At 41.5% G+C, this 19,444-nt stretch overlaps 1 protein-coding gene across 2 annotated transcripts in view; it reads left to right on the top strand.

The window, feature by feature from the left end:
* WASF3 (WASP family member 3) overlaps positions 1-19,444 on the top strand; it is a 133,257-nt gene that overhangs the window by 36,774 nt on the left and 77,039 nt on the right. The gene's annotated exons all lie outside the window — the stretch shown is intronic.

The raw sequence follows: 19,444 nt of genomic DNA, 5'->3' as shown, positions 1-19,444 counted from the left end.
CCATGCTCTTTGCTCCTGTTTCAGTTTAAGCTTATTACCACCTCTTCCCTGGACTATTAGATTATTGTTCTAACCTCCTATGTCACTTTTCTCTAATGTATCATCCTTACTGCTCAAGCTGTCTTCTTGAAAGGCCCATCTTCTATTGCTGTCCTAAATAAATTCCTTCAAACTCTCCTGGTTGCTTACAGAGTGAAGTTTGAACTTCAGCAGAGATTGTGTGCTCTGCTTGCCCTCCTTGCAGTCTGCCCTTCATCATTTCCTGTAATGAGGGGTTTTCCTCTGCCTTATTCTCCAGGTGTGTTGAACCGTTGGAGTTCCACATTTGTGTCTTAACTCTTCTATCCTTCGGTGGCTGGATGGACTCGGCCTAGGATACTGTCCGTCACTTGTTCACTTAACATTCATTTGTAAATTCAGCTCCAAGAAGGCTTTCTTACTGTTTTGTCGTGACAACTTCCTCTTCAGAAGACTGTATGACTACAGGCAGCGTTTAAGCACTTCGATTGACAGAATCTTTAATGTCAGTGTTGGTAATACTCATTTATAGGTTTGTAAGCTAGGCTGTGTGATTGAGTATTATTTGTCCTTGATTTCATGGCACTGACCATAGAAACTATTGTAGAAAAGATATTTAACAAATACTAGTTGAATTAATGAAAATCTTTGCGCCGATGTCTTTTTGGTGTTGTTCCTTTCTGCTTCTGTCTGGTCCGGTTAGTATCATTTTCATTCAGTCTGGAGAACTGCTAAAGTTCTTTCGTAGTACGGATCTGTTTAGCTTTGGTTTATTGGAAGATGTCTTTAGTTTGCTTTCTTTTTATTTTTAAATAATTATAGTCTCACAGGAGATTTCACAAAATTTACAGTCCCATGTATCCTCTACCAAGCTTTCCCAAATGGGGACATCTGGTATACCTGCTACTACAGTATCAAACCAGGGAATTGTTATTAGTATATTACTATTAACTAGGCTACAAACCTTATTCACTGTTCACTATATTTTCAGTTACATTGTGTGTAGGTATAGTTCTGTACAATTTTATTATGTGTAGATTTGTGTCACCGTTGCCACAATCAAAAGATTGTGGTATTCTTTCATCACTGTACAAGATCTTCCTTGTGCTTTTTCTTTGTAATCTCATCTACCCTACCCCCGGTCCCTATTTCTTGTTCTCCCTCTCTGTAGTTGTGTTATTTTGAGAATATTACATACATTGAATTATACTGTATGTAACTTTTTGAGACTAATCTTTTTCGTTAAGCAAAATGCCCTTAGTAAAAAAATGGGCAGAGGACCTGAATACACATTTTCGCAAAGAAGACATACAGATGGCCAACAGACACATGAAAGGAAGCTCAGGGTCACTAACCATTAGGGAAATGCAAATCAGAACCACAGTGAAATATCACCTCATACCTGTCAGAATACTATAGTTAGAAGGACAAGAAATAACAAGTGTTAGTGAGGATATGGGGAAAAGGGAACTCTCATGTGCTATTGGTGGGAATGTGAATTGGTGCAGCCACTATGGAAAACAGTATGGGGGCCACTCAAAAAAAATTGAAAATAGAATTACCATATAATGCAGCAGTTTTGCTTCTGGGTATTTATCTGAAAAAAGCGAAAACACTAATTCAAAAAGATATATGCACCCCTATGTACATTGCAGCATTATTTACAATGGGAACAACCTAAGTGTCTATCAGTAGATTAATGGATAAAGAAGAGTGCTCCCTATATATAAGATTGTTACTCAGCCATTTGCAACAACATGGATGGACCTAGAAGGTATTATGCTAAGTGAAATAAGGCAAAGAATGACAAATACCTTGTGATTTCACTTGTCTGTGGGATCTAAAAAATAAAACAAACAAAACAAATAGACTCATAAATACAGAGAACAAATTGGTGGTTGCCAGAGAGGGAGGGGAATTAAGAGGTACAGATGTACATTTATAAAATAAGTAAGTCACAGAGATGAAAAGTACAGCATAGGGAATATAGCCAATGATATTGTGATAATTTTAGTGACAAGAGTATACTTTGCCTGGTGATCATTTCATAATGTATATAAATGTTGGATCACTATGTTGTACACCTGAAACTAATATAACAGTGTATGTCAGCTATACCTCAATTAAAAAAAAAAGGTTTCACCAAACCCAAGATAATAAGCTAATTAAAACTGACTATATGGGTATGGCACTTTTTCTTTAGAAGACTTGATAAACAATTCTGTCTTCACTGGAAATCATGTTCTGCAGCTGTGTTCGAAGATAGGAATAAGAGGTGGAGCAGATCATCATGTTCAGGGTGTCTGAGTAATATCATTTTGCAAGATGGGCTCCATTTTAATTTACAAAAACAATTTTGAGTAAAGTCAAGTGAATTAAAAATTTCAAAAAGTGAATTAAAAATAAACTGCAGGAGTGAACACATTCCCAGTTCAAGAAATACTAACAACTGAAAGTGACATCATTTTTCTTGATTCACTGTACAATCCATAAATATTTGGGGAAGTTAAAATAGTAGTGTTAATATTTGTTATATTCCTAAATATCCAAAATAGTACTTATGCCCACCTAATAAAAAAATGAGCCAGAAATATACTCAGAATGTGCTTCTGGGAGCATGTTTGTGAGCCATTTATTATACAGTGTATCTCATGTCCTGCATCATAGTAACACTTTATTATAAAAACAGTCCAAAATGCCCTTACGGCCCATTCAGATGGTTGTATGTATCAACAGTTCTTCCTTTTTATTGCTGAGTAGTAAACCATCCTATGGATGCAGGTTTGTTCAGCCATCCACCCAAATAACACTTGCGCTGTTTCTGGTATTTTTGTATCATGAATAAAGCTGCTATGTTTTAATTTCTCTGGAATAAATACCCATGAATGTGATTACAGGGTCCAATGACAAGAGCATGTTTAGTTTTGTAAGAACTTGTCTGAGTGTTTTCCAGAGTAGTTGTACCCATTTACCTCCCTACCAGCAGTGTATGAGTAATCTAGTTTCTCTGGATCCTCATCAGAACTTGGTATTATTACTATTTTTTTTTTTTATTTTAACTGTTCCAATATTTGTATAGTGATATCTCTTTGTGGTTTTAATTTGCCTTTGCCTAGTGGCTAATCATGTTGACTGTTGATGTTGGCTATTAATAAAGATTGTCATCAATGTCTCCTCTTTGATGTTTCTTTATGTCCTTTGCTCATTCTATACTTGGATTGTTCGTTTTATTTTTTTAACTGCTATCGTATTTCCTTATATATTCTAGATAGGAGGCCTCTGTTGCATATTCAGTTTCCAAATATTTTCTTCCTGTGTGTAGCTTGTTTTCATCCTCTTAACAGAGTCTTTGCAGCTCAGGAGTTTTAAGTTTTGATGCATTTGTTTTTGAAAGTATTTTTTCTGGATAAAAATTCTGTGTGACTGTTTTTTCCTCTTAGCATTCTAAAAATGTCACTTCATTGCATTCTGATTTTCATTATTTTTGATAGAAATACATGTCTTACTGCTGTTCCCAATATTCAGTGTGGCTTTTTTCCTCTGGTGGCTTTGGATATTTTCTCTATATCTTTGGTTTTCAGCAATTTGCCTAGGTGTGGTTTTCTTTGTATTTATCCTCCTTGAAATTAAGTAAGTTTCTTGGATCTGTAGGTTGATTTCCTTCATCACAATCTAGAAAGTTCTCAGATGTTTTTCCTCAGATATTTCTTTGTCCCATTCTCTCTTTTCTCACCTTCCAGGACTCCCAGTTACACCTGTAGTTGAGCCATTTGATATTGTGACACAGATCTTGGGAAGTTTTATTGTTTGTTTGTTTTTAAATTATTGGTTCCACCCCGCCTTCAGATTTGCAGAACCTTCTGCTGTTTCTAGTTTGCTGTTAAGCTCATTGTAGTAGTTATTTTGGAAGTTGTAATTTTCATTTCCAGCTTTTCTGTTTAGCTGTTTAGTTTCTGTTTTATTCTGCTGAAATCCTTCCCTGTTCATGTTCATCTGTTCATCTTTCCCACATGATTCTTTAGTACATTTAACATGGTTATGTCTGCTCATTGCAACATCAGGGTCATATATGGGTTTATGGAGATATAAACTATATGACTCTTTTTTCTCTTTTTTATGAATCATGTTCTCCTCCTCTTATTCCATAATTTTTTATTGTGTACTGGTCATTGTGTGTAACAAACAGTAAAGACTGGTGAATATCTACCCCCCAGGAAAGGGCTTGTCCCTTTTTTGGTTGTGCTGCTAATGTGGAGGATTGAGCTGGGCCTGGACTTTGCTGTAGCAAGAGTTAGATTGATTTCATCATTACCTTCAAATATTTTGAGAGTGGGATCAGGGCTTTGTTTTCAGCAGAGCTTCAGAATGATCCCAGTAAGACGTTGGAGATCTCTGTGTTTTAGACCTAGGCTGCCAACTTTCTGAACAATGAGGGACTCTCTTAGTTTTATAGCTTGGCTGCTAGTTTTGGGGACACTAATGAGTTTTCTTTGCTTTCCAGTCTTGTGGCTTTTTTCTCCTCAGGAGATCTCTCTTTGCCCTACTGTTTTTTTAACTTTTTTTTTTTAAATAGAGAGCGAGTGAGAGATAACAGAGGGACAGGGAGAGAGAGAATCCAAAGCAGGCTCCATGCCCAGTATGGAGCCTCATACGGGGTTTGATCTTACGACCCTGAGATCATGACCTGAGCTGAAACCAAGAGTCAGACACTTAACCAACTGAGCCACCCAGGCACCCCTGTCCTGTTTTTTAGAGGAACTTTTTCAGCTCTCTTTTCTTCCAGCTGCTCTGCATCCAGGGAGATAAGGAGTCTGTGATAGGGAGTCTCTCAACTCTTGTCTTCTATCTCTATGTGCACTGTCTATATGTATTTGGTAAAGACCCAAGTGAGAGAGTTGGCAGGTGAGTGTGGACTTGCCATGTGTTTTGGGCTCCTTGAGATTCTAACCCAACACTCTGGCTCACGGGTAGACATTAAAAGTTGGTTAACGAGCACCTGGGTGGCCCAGTCAGTTAAGCCTCTGCCTTTGGCTCCGGTCATGATCCCAGGGTGCTGAGATAGAGCCCTATGTAGGGCTCTCTGCTCAGTGGGGAATCTGCTTCTCCCTCTCCCTCTGTCCCTCCCCTCCACTCGTGCGCTTGTGCGCGCGCTCTCTCTCTCTCTCTCTCAAATATAAAAAAAAAAAATGTTGGTTAACAGTTCAGCTGGTGGGCGCCTGGGTGGCTCGGTTAAGTGACTGCCTTCGGCTCAGGTCATGATCCTCGAGTCCCGGGATCGAGTCCCGCATCGGGCTCCCTGCTCAGCGGGGAGTCTGCTTCTCCCTCCAACCCTCCCCCCTCTCATGTGCTCTCTCTCTCTCTCTCATTCTCACTTTCAAATAAATAAATAAAAATCTTTAAAAAAACAAAAACAGTTCAGCTGGTATTTTCTTACCCTTATTTATGGCAGATTCTTCTTGTAACTCTACTAGGGATGAAAACAGTTGTGGATCACCAGTCTCCTTGGAAGGCCTTGTGAATATCTGGTATTTACTTTGATTCATTTTCTTTCTGTTCAGAGCTTTTTTTTTTAATGGGTTTCTTTTTTTTTTCTTTTCTTTTGAAAATTGTGGTTTTATAGCTTTTTTCAGCTTATGCTCATTGTTATGGAAATTGTTTTACTAATTTTTTTCTTAGCTATAGGTATGTTTAACATTTTACTAATGAAGCATCAATAGCTTCTTTATTAATTTCTGATTCTTAGGCATTTTGTTTCCTTAAGCAGTGGTCTTAAAAACCTTTTGATTATATATTTCATAATAAGAAAATGAGCACAAAAGCCCAATATATGTACATCTTACAAATTACAGACATATACCACTTTATTGAACTTTTTTTCACATTTTAAGACCTTAAACATTATAAGATTCTTGAAATTTTTAAAATTTTGTATTCACCTGATACTGTTGATAGTGGATATACGTGTATTTCAGTTCATTGCTTTGATGACTGAAAAAAATTTAATTTCTTGTAGATCTGTTTAGATTATGATTGTATTTAACTCATCTAGCTGACAGGAGGACAAATATCAACTTTGCCATTTTCTTGTTAGTTTATTCTTGATTATCAAGATTTAATCCTTTTGTTGTTCCAGGAATCTCTTTTTTTTAACACTCCTCTTCCATTTTGTGAGAATTAGTTTCATTGAAACTGGTTAAAATGGTTTGTAATTCCACTTGCCTAGACCCCCGTAGACTGACACCCTGCAGAACATCAAGCCTGGGGCACCTGGGTGGCTCAGAGGGTTAAGCGTCTGCCTTCTGCTCCGATCGTGATCCCACGGTCCTGGGATCCAGTCCTGCATTGGGCTCCCTGTTCCTCTGGGAGCCTGCTTCTCCCTCTGCCTCTCTCTGTCTCTCTCTGTCTTTCTGTCTCTCTCTCTGTCTCTCATGAATAAATAAATAAGATCTAAAAAAAAATCAAATCCAATAGCATACAGAAGGGGAATCCACACAGACAAGAAATTGCAAAGACAGTGAGGCAATGTGAAGCTTATATGAGCTAAGGAGAGGGGTAGCGCCTGAGGATACAAAGGGGAGGAAGGCTATTAGCAGGAAGGTGAGAGGAGATGTTTGGAAAAACAAAGGTTTCCCTATTATGCAGGTCAATTTCTTAGGTAAAGGGGAGTCTCTGTTAGTAGCTCTCTTCCTGGTACAGGCTCTCCTTTCCAAAGTAAATTTAGGCAGTTGAGGGGGAGGCAGAGAGCTCCCCCCCCCATCTGCTAGGTTTTCATTAGTCAAAATAATGTTGATGCCAAAGTGGCCCATCCTGGGGCAGCCTTCCCTTGGCCCCTGTAATACCTGGTATGACACCTGACTGCTGACCTGTTGTCCACAGGAAGACCTGATGTCTTACATATGTTAACTATGAGTAAAGCTTCATTTCCTTTCTCTCTCCCTATTCAGTCATTTTGTGTCTCCATTCCCCCCCCCCCCCATCCATTGGTGCCCTGCACTTTGTGGATCATTGCCCTAGAGAACTAGAGCCAGTTATGTATTTGGGGGGCAGCTCCTTCCACATTCTCAGAGCTCCCATTGCCTTTGTTCAGACAACTCTCCTGTTGCTCCTGTTAGAGTAGCTGTTTCCCCCTGGGCCCCTGGCAGGCACCATCTAAAGCCCAGCAGGATCCTTCAGGAAGGATGCTTCCTTGGTAAGTCCTGGGGTGAGCCATCTCTGTAATTTTATGGAATGGAAGTTACAGTTATCCCACGGGATTCAATTCATTTAGACCAAAGAAGGCATCATCTACTATAAATGGCCTGGGAGTTCAACCTTGCCTTTGCCACTTAGAAGCTTGTGGTAATGTTCAGTTTTACCTACTCTCTGAAAGGTACTCATTTGTTAAGTGAGGTGTATAATACCTATCTCTGCCCTTCTCTTCAGACTTTAAGGATTAAGTGATGTACTGAATGTAGAAGTCCATAGTAGACTTCCCAGAGCTTGAATGGCTTACGTAGGATTGCTGGAGAGAGAGATTTTGAAATTTACCTTTAATAGTGGAATGCACAGTAAGGTGAGTGGGATAGAAATTTGATAGCTTTTCATTTCCTGAGTTTTCTTTACAGTGACATTCTTAATTTCAAATGAAAGGAGGTGGACAGTGGTTAAAAGGCATCATCTCTGGAAGCAGAGACTTTTTAGGTTGGAATCTCAACCGCACTATGTATTGTGTGACCGTGGGCCAATCTCTCTCTTGCCTAGTTTCCTCATCTGTAAAATGGGGATCATGCTAGCACCTTCCTCAGGGGGTTGTTACGAGGATCAAGTGAAAGACGTAAGCACGTAGAGCACTTGAGCAGCGTGCCTGGCTTGGCCTTGCAGGCTCAGTAAATGTCAGCTAGCATGCTTCTCATCTTTTCCTTTCTAAATGCCCTTGTGTGATACAGTCCTCGTTAACATTTCAGCCCAGCAGAGAATTCATAATACAAGTCCTGACTAAAAAAGGTATTTAAAATAAGAAATCACACAGTGTTTACTGGAGCTGGGATATTCTTTGTTTTGTTGGGGGTTAGTATTGGAGGCCAGATGTTTTCAGTGCTTTTTTGCATGAATTTAATCTCCTTGTGTTCAAGTCATCAGCAGAAAAGGAGTGGAGCACCCGCTCTGCATTACTTCCGACCTCTGAGGAAGAAGTGGGCCACCCAGCGAATCTTGTCAGTTTCTCCTCTGCAAGTCTCTTCCCACCTCCCCACTTCTGTCTTCCTTCCTTTCCTTAATTGTTGCAGGAAGGTGCTGTGTAGTGGTGGTGATGGCTTTTTTGGTGGCAGGATAGAGACTATCAATATGCAGTTCTTTTAGGTTGAAAATTCTTGAGGTTGTGTGTTATGTAGTAAGGGAGGGCCATGATATATTTGAAATGGCATGATTTTGTTAGTTTAGGTTTTTAGGTTTGGTAACTCATTACCTTGCCTTCAGTGGATTTTGGCCACTTTATTAGGAAGATTTAAGGGTCATTTATTTTAAGCATTGAGATTGATAAAAAATAGTATTTAATCTCATTGTATTTGTGACACAGGAAAATAGATCCATTATACATCTTTGGTATCTGAATTATGTAGTATTTATTTTAGTAAATTTCCATGGAATTTCATTTATCTCCGTGGTTGTGAAGGGAGAAGATAAAATTGGATATGAAACTTGCTGGAGTGCATTTTGATTTCAAGTCAGCTGACAATCCCTGAATAGGTTTTTGCCACTTGAATTCTCTCAGTTTACTGTATATGTGGAGTCAGTCACTTAATCAGGACCCCTGTGCTTGAAAGGCTCTTTAGACTTGAGGTCTGTCTTTGGGAGAGTGGGCTTTTCTCGATTTGGAGAGAAGGGTGATGTCAACTATTTGGGATTATAGTGGGTGGTGGAAAGAACAGAACAGAATCTGGATCTTGGCATCTTCATGACTTCAGGGTTGACAGATTCAGCTAGCATTTCAGGCAGAATTCAAACTTAACCCCAAACTACAAAAGTAAAGGAGCTTTTGTTAAGTGAAATAAACATCGGGATTTCAAATATCAAAATACCTCCTGTTTGGAATATCCACATTTCCATGCCCTTTCTTTCAGTAGGTAAATTGGCCCATTGTCTCTACCTGCCCCAAACAAGAGCTGGGTGGGGCACGTTCTCTATGTTGGCCACTTGCCACAAGCATCCGCTTTGTCCTTTGCAGACAGGTGGGTTAACTACAGTCACGTGAGGAGAATGAGAAAGGTCCTCTGCATTCACAAGTCCCGTGGTGTTTCCATTTCCCCTTTGCCATAGCAGCCTAAGTCACACTGCCCAGTTGTGACAGTAGTGCGTGACAGGTGCCCAACAAGTGTGAGTTTAGCTTTCTGTAGTAGCTGCCGTTAATTAAACATCTTTGCCTCCTTGCTGTGTTCTTTGACAACATGACTCATCCTGCCCTCATGTTTACACTCTAAAGGGGGGGGGGGGCGTTTCTGTTGGCCTTATTTTACAGATGGGGAAACTGAGGCCCAGACAGTAATAACCTCCCCAGAGTCCACGGCTTCTGGTGGTAGATCCAGGCATGGAGTCCCAGTCTCCAATGCTCACATCTCTCTTCTCTCCCCTTTATCATGCAGCCGTTGGTCCTCAGAAAACATTTTCTCCAAGATCATATTGGATGCCACTAATTAAATGATTACTACTTTAATTAAGAGCAGACAGAACTTAATGCTAGAAATATTTTCTTTGGCAATAAGTTACTTTCTAGGTGACTGAAGTTTTATATTCATTTCTGGGTGGTGATGGTTTTTTCCCCTTGTGTTTGTCTTCTGTCACAAGCTGTGTGGTATTCTTGTAGTCTGGTAGTGAGCCATTCAGCTCCCTGATTACTTTAGATATAGTGAACATTAGGGTTTGACTAGAGGCTCAAGGGGATTGAGTGTAGATGCGCCATAAAATGTTACTGCTGTGTTAGTCAGTCTTCTTTGAACACACAGGATCCCCTGGGGGTGGAAGTTTATGGACCCGTTTGTTATACTGGCTGGTACTATAATTTATCCTCAAGGGGGAAAACAAGTAACTGAAGGTACTTGTTGAAAGGCACATGAAATCTTTATGTCAGGTTTAGTATTACATAGCTAGCTTTGAAATAGATTTTGATTTTGGAATATGTAAAAATTGTCATGGTAATGAAAAAAAAAAGAGGCCTCTGCAATGCAGCACTTACATCTGCTGTTTCCATCTGATAACGCACAGATTTCCTAAGTACTTCTGTGCGTTTTTGTAACAATTCTCTTTGTCCAGATTTAAGGTTCAGCATATTTCATGAAACCGAACGGTAACCCTGATTTGGTTTTGATGTGTTTGGTTTCCAACAGGATGTTGATTGCTGACTGTAAGATATTAAGTTGTCCTAATGTCTCGTGTGCGTTTGAAGCGGAAGGATACAGAGTCATGGGGCGCCCAGAGCAGCTGACACTGGTACCTGCGGTACATTTGTCTTCCTCTTGAAATCGCTATGGAAATGCAGAACTCCAGGGAGAAGCTAAAGATTAAAAATAAGGCACTCTCCCTCTCTTGACCACTCACGGCAGGCCAGCGGGTCCCTGGGTAGGGGCCTGGGTGGGGTCTGTGGTAGCATTGGACTGTGGTTGATGTGAGGATGGGTGAGAAAGGCAGGGTCAGCAGAGCTGGAAGTTAACGGTGTGAGGCCTGGCACGGACAGAAAGCAGGTGAATATCGGAATGAAGGAAATAAAAACACAGGTGACGAGTGAGTCAGGTTCACAGGTGCTCACAAACCAACATGCAGTTAGAAACCAGGGACAGTTTATAGGTACAGGAGAACAGGAGAGACTCAGACCAAAGAGTAAAGCAACTTTAATCATTGTTAAGAAAACCTCTTTTTTAAAAAAATTTATTTATGATGGCCCAGGAATGGCTTCCAGGAATTTCTTAGTTGCAGCTGGGAAGGTGGAGCCAAAGGGAAGAGCAAGGCCATTGTTGAAAAGTTAGGAAAAGAGAGACATTTGTCTACTTGACGGTTCCTTGATAGGTGGCATCATAAAAAAGAATTCAGTGTGTCCCTGTTATGTACATGATTCTAGACATTAAGAAATAGGTGATTCAGGGGTGCCTGGGTGGCTCAGTTGTTAAGCGTCTGCCTTTGGCTCAGGTCATGATCCCTGGGTCCTGGGATCGAGCCCCGCATCGGGCTCCCCGCTCCGCGGGAAGCCTGCTTCTCCCTCCCCCACTCCCCCTGCTTGTGTTCCCTCTCTCACTGTGTCTCTCTCTGTCAAATAAATAAAATCTTAAAAAAAAAAAAAAGAAAGAAATAGGAGATTCAGTTTTTACCCTCACGGGGCTTCTAATTGAGTTGAGAAGACAGAGCATGGGCATCCCAAGGCAAACCACAATGGGAAGCAGATGTGAGCTCTGTTGGAGTTGGGGGGAAGGGGTGAATCTGGGCTTGGGGCGGTGGGGGGGGGAGCGTCCGGGAAACCCGGTGGAGGCCACAGAGCATGTCTTTGAAGGAGCTGAGTTTGGAATCCAAGGTGGGACTGAAGGTGAGGTGGATCCAAGGAGGATGGAGGTGAGTGTCTCCCCCACCTTCATGGGCTGGTTCAGTCTTTGCGCTAGCTTCCTAATTTGTAAGATAATTAAAACATTCCTGCCTTTCCTGTTTGTATCAGGATGGTTGCGGAGATTAAATGAGATGATTCATTTGAGAAAGCCCTTTGTAAATGGCACAGTGGGTTCAAATTGCCATGTGCTGTGGAGAGCCTGTGGGATAACAGGCTTTGTTTTACTTCATTTCTCACATGTAAATGAGATTGCACTCATCAGTCAGAGGTGTTTCATGAAGGTCATGATTATAGGGAAAGGGTCAAGGAACTGTTTTTTAAGCAAGGTTAGTATATGTCTGAGATTTCACTTATAAATTTATAAAGCATAATTAGTATTGAAAATTAATGTTTAATGTGTATCTGAAGTGTTTTACATTTTTGGTTAATAAAAAGAGGAAATCTATTTCAAGAGTAAGTTACTGAGCTATGAAAAAAATAGAAGTCCATTTAGTAGCAAAGTTACATGATGCTTCTCATTCTACATTCTGAAACAGACTATTTTTAGCATCTCTTTGAATCAGTGATGAATTCCAATTACAGGATTCAGTAATTAAAGCAGAGAAAAATATAACGTCGTTTAGGCAAAAAATCTTTCCCTTGAATTGGATCTCTTTCAACTTTTAAGCTATTATGTTCAGGGCCCTCCCCACAGTCATTGGTTTGTCATCTTTGTGGGGTCACAAGCAACAGGAAAAGTGCCAGAACATCAGCCAAGGACACAGTGTCCCACTTTTAAGAAAGGAAGTTTGAAAAATTCTGGGATTCTGGGATGTCTTAATGGGCGAGTGTTGCATCTCTTGTTGTCTGCAAAATTCTGGAACAGATCTTCAGGGACCCCTTGGCCTCCCCGTTTTCCCACCTTTCCTGTTGGTCAGCTCACTCCCCCACTGAGACCCCTTGTCCCCTCTGTCTCCTGCATCTGTCCTGCCTGCTCCTTTCTTTCCTGCACTCTCAGGCTGTCTCTGAGTGTCTTGAAAGAAACTGCCTGATGGTGCCAATTGGTACCACTCCACATTTGTATTTAATGGTTGTAGATTGTTCCATAATGTTGCTAAACAGCATTTAAAACACTTTGTCGTAGTCAGCAGTCTTTCCTCAAGCTGGAAGCCTTATTTTATCTTGAGCAAGTTATTTATCTCTTTATGCCCCTTGCACAGAAGCTCATTAACCATTTGGCTGAATTGAAACGAGTGCTCTGTTGACCCAAATTCTCCTGCTCTTTGCTTGGGTGAAGCCCAGCACTTAAAGTGGTGACCCATGGGGCCAATACAAGGTCACTGGACACAAGGCAAGTCCAACTTTCTGGGTTGAAGGAGGTCAGGAAGAGGCATTGTGATTTTTTTTTTTTTTTTAACCTAAGCATTCAAGAAAATTCACTTATTTGGCAGATGTTTTTTGAGTGTGGACTGTGTGCCAAGCACTGAGCTGGGTTCTAGGAATTTAAAAATGAAAATGAAAAAAATTTTCATAATGAAGAGTGGAGGTAGGGGTCAAAAGTGTTAGGGCTCACAGGTGGCTGGCTGCCCAGGGCCAGACCTCTCTGCCATGAACAGTAAAAACATCAAACAAAAAACCTCAAGACTTGCAGTAGGCAGAAGCACCATACAACTAGATAATCCATTTTTCCTCTGAAAATGGATTCTGTTTACTGTGAATTTCTGAACATCTCAACCTCTAAATTATTTGATCTCTTAGCAGCTCAGTGCATTGTTGTGATAATGAATAACTAGGCAAATTTAAGAATAGAACTAAATCTGAACGTCTTCGATCATCTTGGTTTTAGGTTCTTGTGTGCTCATGTATCCGCTCACTCTTTGTTTTCTTCTGGACCAAACATTGCTCAAGAGGATGTTGTGAACCTGATTCTCTGCGAAGTCCTGGGGGTATAAAGATGCACGTCCTGGTGGACGTGACCATGTGGAGGAGAACAGGTTGTAATTAATGGTGGTGGGGGGGAAGTAGTAAGTAGTAACAGCAGTGATTGGTCCTCTTTGTTGCTTATCACGTGCAAGGCCTGGAGTGTCTCACGTAACTCCCACAGTCTTATTTTTTGTAGTTTAGGAAATGTAGGCTTAACTAACCTGCCTGGAATGTTGGAGTGTGTAAGTAAGTGGGGGGATGTTGTCGGTGGGAGCTCAATTCGGGCTTGAGAGCCTACTGCACTGTGGCATTCAGTACTGCCCCTTTGGTTGGTGGGCACGGAGAAGGGGAAAGTGGATGCTACGAGGAAGCTGAACAAATGCTTTGTAGTGGAAGTGACCTGAGTCTGCTCACTGGGAGGGCCAATGAGCAGGGAGAGGCAGGTGCAGAGAAACTCAGGAGTGGAGGGCTCAGGGCATGATTGCAGCTTGGGAGAAACGGTGGAGGCTGCCCTGCAGAAGGGCAGCCTGGGGATCCTATTCCAGAGTGGCGGGGCAGAGAGGAGTTTTCCTAAGGAGGAGTGTGCCCAGCGTGGCGGCAGCGTCCAGAAGAGAGAACCAGTAAAACAAACTGGCAGGCTGGTGGCGTCGATGGGCAGGGCGTGCTGCTTCCCTCAGGCCACATCTGGTATGTGTCGTTCTGAGCACTGCACCTCCTGAAGGACAGGCCAGAGAGCACCTGGGAAAGACTGGAGAGACAGGAACATTGAACTCTGCCTTCAGATACTTGGATGTTTGCAGAGCTGAGGGTGTGGTAGATTCTGCTTGGTTTCAGTGGGCAGAACAGAGCGTTGGTTTGCAGTTATAAAGATGTAGGCTTTAGGGGCGCCTGGGTGGCTCGGTCGTTAAGCGTCTGCCTTCAGCTCGGGTCATGATCCCAGTGCAGGATCGACACTGGCACTGGGCTCTCTGCTCAGCAGGAAGCCTGCTTCTCCCTCTCCCACTCCCCCTGCTTGTGTTCCCTCTCTCACTGTGTCTCTCTGTCAAATAAATAAATAAATAAATAATCCTTTAAAAAAAAAAGATGTAGGCTTTAACTGAATATAAAGAAAGCCTTATTTCAAATAGTGTTTCTTAACGAGTGGGGTTCCAAACTCAAGGCTTCCCTCTCTCTGAACAGTGTTCAGGCAGGTGGGTACAGGGAGGGGGAGGGTGGAGGAGAGCTCTGTGCTGCCTGGGGGCGATGGATCTCGACCCCTTCTAACGCTTGCCCATGAGTTTCCCGTAGCTTCCCTGGAGACAGGTAGGCAGATACATGCGTTTCATTTTATGAGCAAGTTCTGGATCTACTGCTCCTGATCCTGACTCCCCCATGATGTCCTAATATTTAAGTGATGATACAGCATTTATCTTTATATTAACTTTGTATACTCTGTGCATCTCAGAAGATAGGAATCAGTCTCTTGGTGTCACTTTGAGCCCCATGCAGATTTGAAGTCTTTTCCTGTTTATTGCAGGTGCTACTAACCTTTTCTCTCACCGCATGTTGCCCGTATCTCTAGCCACTTAGCACTTTTGAACTTGCGGTGAGGTGTCTTTCCATATATAGGCTCACCTTTGTCTGACTCATGGTTGTATTTCTTATGCGTAGTGAGATAGTAAGTGTTTGAATGGATTGATGAGTGGTTGACAGGACCCAGATCTTTATCTGGGCTATTCGATTCTTTGACCATTATTAGCCCAGAGGTGTGGACCAGCTGTGGATCTCTGCAAAAGTCATATCAGGAATTGATCGTTCATTCCTTGTATTTTACTAGGTAGTTACACTGTTCGTTAAGTTAAGGGGAAGAAAATACTGTTTTATGACCCTTGTATTAAGGTCTGGAATAAGTACTTTTTAATGAACAGATTACTCAAAACGGGGAGAATTTTTCATTTGTACTCATAATTAATGTGGTTTTAGTAATTACTAAATACATGAAAATGAACCTGGCTGAGACTGTGATACACCTAGGTGACCAGTGAATGTCAGCTGGCTGCAATTATTTCTCTTACTCATAGCAATATCCCTTCTCAGACTTGTTTCATATTTTTTGTGTTTATTTACTCTTTCCCACCAGATAAAGCTTGCTGGAGGCCAAGACCTTGTCTTAGTACTTACTGTTTTTGTTTTTACCTTCTACAAAAGAACTCACTCATACATTGAATTGAATTGTGGGGCCAACTGAGTGTGTCCCTACCGGCTCTGATTTCAAAGACGTAGGACTGTTCCAGCATTGGGAATTGGAGCACAGGTATCCAACCTGAGAGGCCAACGAGGGGAGACACAGGACTGCTGTTTTACCGTGTTGTCAGACGATTCTAGCTAAAGACATTCATATTAGACATTCTGATGAGATCTGTTCCTCTGAAGCTAATGGCGGCTACAGGTTCTAAAATGCCTAACAATCTTGTAAATAGAACTTTATATGTGAATAGTTAAGAACTCTTACTGATGACATGATCTCCTGGGGAGGGAGGAATTTAGAATTTGAGTCTGGTTAACGGGGTAGCCCTGGAAAGCGCGGCAGGGCAACAGCTCTCTGGAACAGCTTCTCCTTTCTGGAAAACTAGAATTGGGAAGCTGTAGGGGGATGGCAAGGACCAAAATAGTAAAGCCTAGTACAATCAGATTAGGATAACATTGGCAGATTAACAGTGAGTCATTTGGACACAACCTGTTCTCAGGTTAAACGTTTTCATGTCGCGGAGTTATTTATCTCATATTGACTTGGATTGTTGTGGATAATTAAGATAGAAGGGCATATTACTGGGGACAGCTTTATTATCATTGACCTTTTAAAATGCTCTGTAGAACAAAATTAGGTGTTTCGTGAGATTAAATTCAGTCATTTCTCTCAGCACAGTATAGAGGAATGTAAATTGAACATCAGCTGAACTGCTTAGGAGGTGAATGGTCTGTAATATATTTGTAATGACCAGAGCTCATCATAAAGCTGTTGGATCCTCATCCATAAATGTGTTTGGACACATTTTACTAGGTAGTTACTTACCCTGGCTTGATTATCCTTGGTCTGTGATCATTCCTTGCAAAAATTCCATTTTTTTTCTTTTCTTGTTTTTTACACTGAATAGCATAAGGAGTTTTAACTTAGCAGTATTTTAAGAATTAGACTGAGGTCTGATGCCATCATATTGAAAGCAGTATTCAAAACCCGAAGGAGCAGGGGTAAGTACCTCTTTGAATGGAATTTTATTTTATTTTTTTAAGATTTTATTTATTTGAGAGGGAGAGCGCGAGAGCATGAGCAGGGCAGAGGGAGAGGGAGAAGCAGACTCCCCACTGAGCAGGGAGCCCAGTGCTGGGCTAAATCCCAGGACCCTGGATCATGACCTGAGCCAAGGGCACATGCTTAACTGACTGAGCCACTCAGGCATCCCCTGAATGAAATTTTAAAGGGAGGAGTCCTTAAGGATCATCCAGTTTGTTTCTCTGTTCATTGGCTTGTTCATTCATCTAATCAACAAATATTTGAGTGTTCATATACCCTTCTCTTGGTTATTCCTTTCCCCTACTGGTAATAACCCCTCAATTTAGTATCTCAAACCTGAACTGTTAAGAGCTGCACGGTTCAGTACAGTAGCTGCTAGCCCTGTGTTGCTATTTAAATTAACATTCATTAAAATGAAATAAAATTAAAAATTCAGTTCCTCAGCCACACTAGCCACATTTCAAGTGCTCAGTCAAGTGCTCTGTGCGTCTGGAGGCTGCCATTTTGGATGGTGTTCATCCACAAAACACATCCATCATTCCTGGACAGAGCTGCCTTAGTGGTTCTGGCTCTGTCTTCCGAGAGACATCCTAGCATCCCTTCCACTTCATCACCCAACATCTATGTCTGTCAGGTTTGTTCCCTTTAAAAAATTCTCCTGTCTTATTTTAGGTCATCATCATCTGTAATATATTTGTAATATATACAAATATATGTTGTTACCGGGGCTATGATGTCCTTCCTGCCACCCCCTTCCCTCGGTGGCTCCACTCCCTCCCTTGTGCTCTCTTAATACCATGTATACACCTTTATCACACTGAATACTAGTTCCTTGTTTGTACAGTTTTCTTCTGGTGGACCAAGAGGTTGTTGGGGTTGAAGGACTGGGCCTTGATCTTCCAGGGTGAGGACACACGCAGTGCCTGACACATTACTACAATAAATGTTTGTTCAGCAGCTAGAGAGCTGAATGGATGGGGGGAGGGGGCTGTACTAGGTTGCATTCTGAAAGCTAGGTACAGTTGGGATGCGCGGAAGCGAGAAGAAGGCGTTCATGCTGGGGGAGCATCATGGATGCAGGCCTGTGGTAGGAAATGACAGGGCAATTGTGCTCTTAGACCACGGCCACGGAGAAGCATTTTCAGCACCACCCAGAGCTTAACCATGGGACATAAATAGAATTTCCGTTCTGGTGTTGCATTTAAATGTGTTTCCCTGACACCTCTAAGTAGAAGTGCTGGGTTTCACACTTAATAGCCTTAAACTGTAGCTTCCAAGGAGTTAAAGATATGCTCTACCTTGTAAAATTAAGCAACACATTCACAAAGTCTAGTTGATTCTTCAAGACTTTGATGGTTCCTGACTTAAGTAAGACATGGTAGCGGCAGAGCAGGAAAGAAAAATGCGTGTGTACGTGTCCACAAGGAGGCTGTCTAATACCGCTGTTCAGAAGAGTGACTGCAGCCAGACCCACCGGTCCTGACCCTGCTTCTTACAAGCTGTGTCATCCTGGACATGTCACCTTCTGGGCCTCGGTTTCCTCATTTTTTGATGGAGACAGATATTACCTGCATTGTGCGGATTAAGTTAAATGTATGTGACATGTGAGCACTGTGCTTAATCCTGAGTAAAGCATTCACCAAGTGATAGCTATTAACAGATTAACAGTACGTAGCATTTCAGGCAAATGGGAAAACTCATAGTTGTATTTCCCAAAGGAAGAATTAACACATGATTGCTAAACACAAACGGTCATCCAGAAAACACACGTCAGACCCTTTCCTTCACAGTTAGCTAGACAGAACCATCTCTAACGTGAAATGTAGAGTGCTAGGTACTTTCAGAATCATGCAAATAAGGTGATCTGATAGAGGTAAAATTTGACCTGGATAATCAAAAACCTAGGGCTAATTCTCTGTGTTTGGAAATAAGGTGATCACTAATGCAAATTACTTAGGAAAAACTCATTTTGCTTTTACTCTGCATAATCAAGAGCTTGCTGTACAGCTACTCCTAAGGAAGGGGAAGAAAATTATGTGCTGCTTTTAATTTTAAATAAGCAAACTAGTGGGATGTGTATAAATTAGAGGATCATTGAATGATCTGTTTTTTTCCCTGCTTTCCAAATGGTAGTGACAGTCTTAACTGTGTAGGTTCTCATCTACCGGCCTACATATAATTCATGCATATGCAGAGAATCCTCTTTAATAGACTCAAAGTTGCTTTCCCATTTGGAAATTGCACAGTCCTCCTTTCCCGTGCCTGCACGGCCTTTGCCTGGCCTCACTCCTCCCTACTCCTTGTCCTCTGAGACTGTTGGATATATCCCATTCCACCGCCTCGCTCTTGCTCTCATACAGCTACCTTATTGTATTGTAATTATTGGCAGGCATTGGTCACCATCACAGGACTGTGAGTTCTCTGATGAGCAGGCATTTTCTTATTCATTTTTGTGTCTGCATTGTTGCCTTACAGTGGGGAGACTTATTCATACAAGATGCTTGGTAAACTTTTGCTGAATTAGTGAATGATATTCACCAAATTTTTCTTCTGCGTATTCTTCCTAAATAAACCATAACTCTGTTTGGGTAGGAAATTCTATACTTTCTGGTACTGCTTAGCTCCAGAGCATTGATAAACAATATCAGATTGCTCTACAGTCTTGCCGTTCTGAATATCAGTTATTCTGG

The sequence above is a fragment of the Zalophus californianus genome, chromosome 3 (assembly GCF_009762305.2).
Source record: "Zalophus californianus isolate mZalCal1 chromosome 3, mZalCal1.pri.v2, whole genome shotgun sequence".
Classification (NCBI taxonomy): domain Eukaryota; kingdom Metazoa; phylum Chordata; class Mammalia; order Carnivora; family Otariidae; genus Zalophus; species Zalophus californianus.
This window is presented reverse-complemented; position numbering and strand designations above follow the sequence as displayed.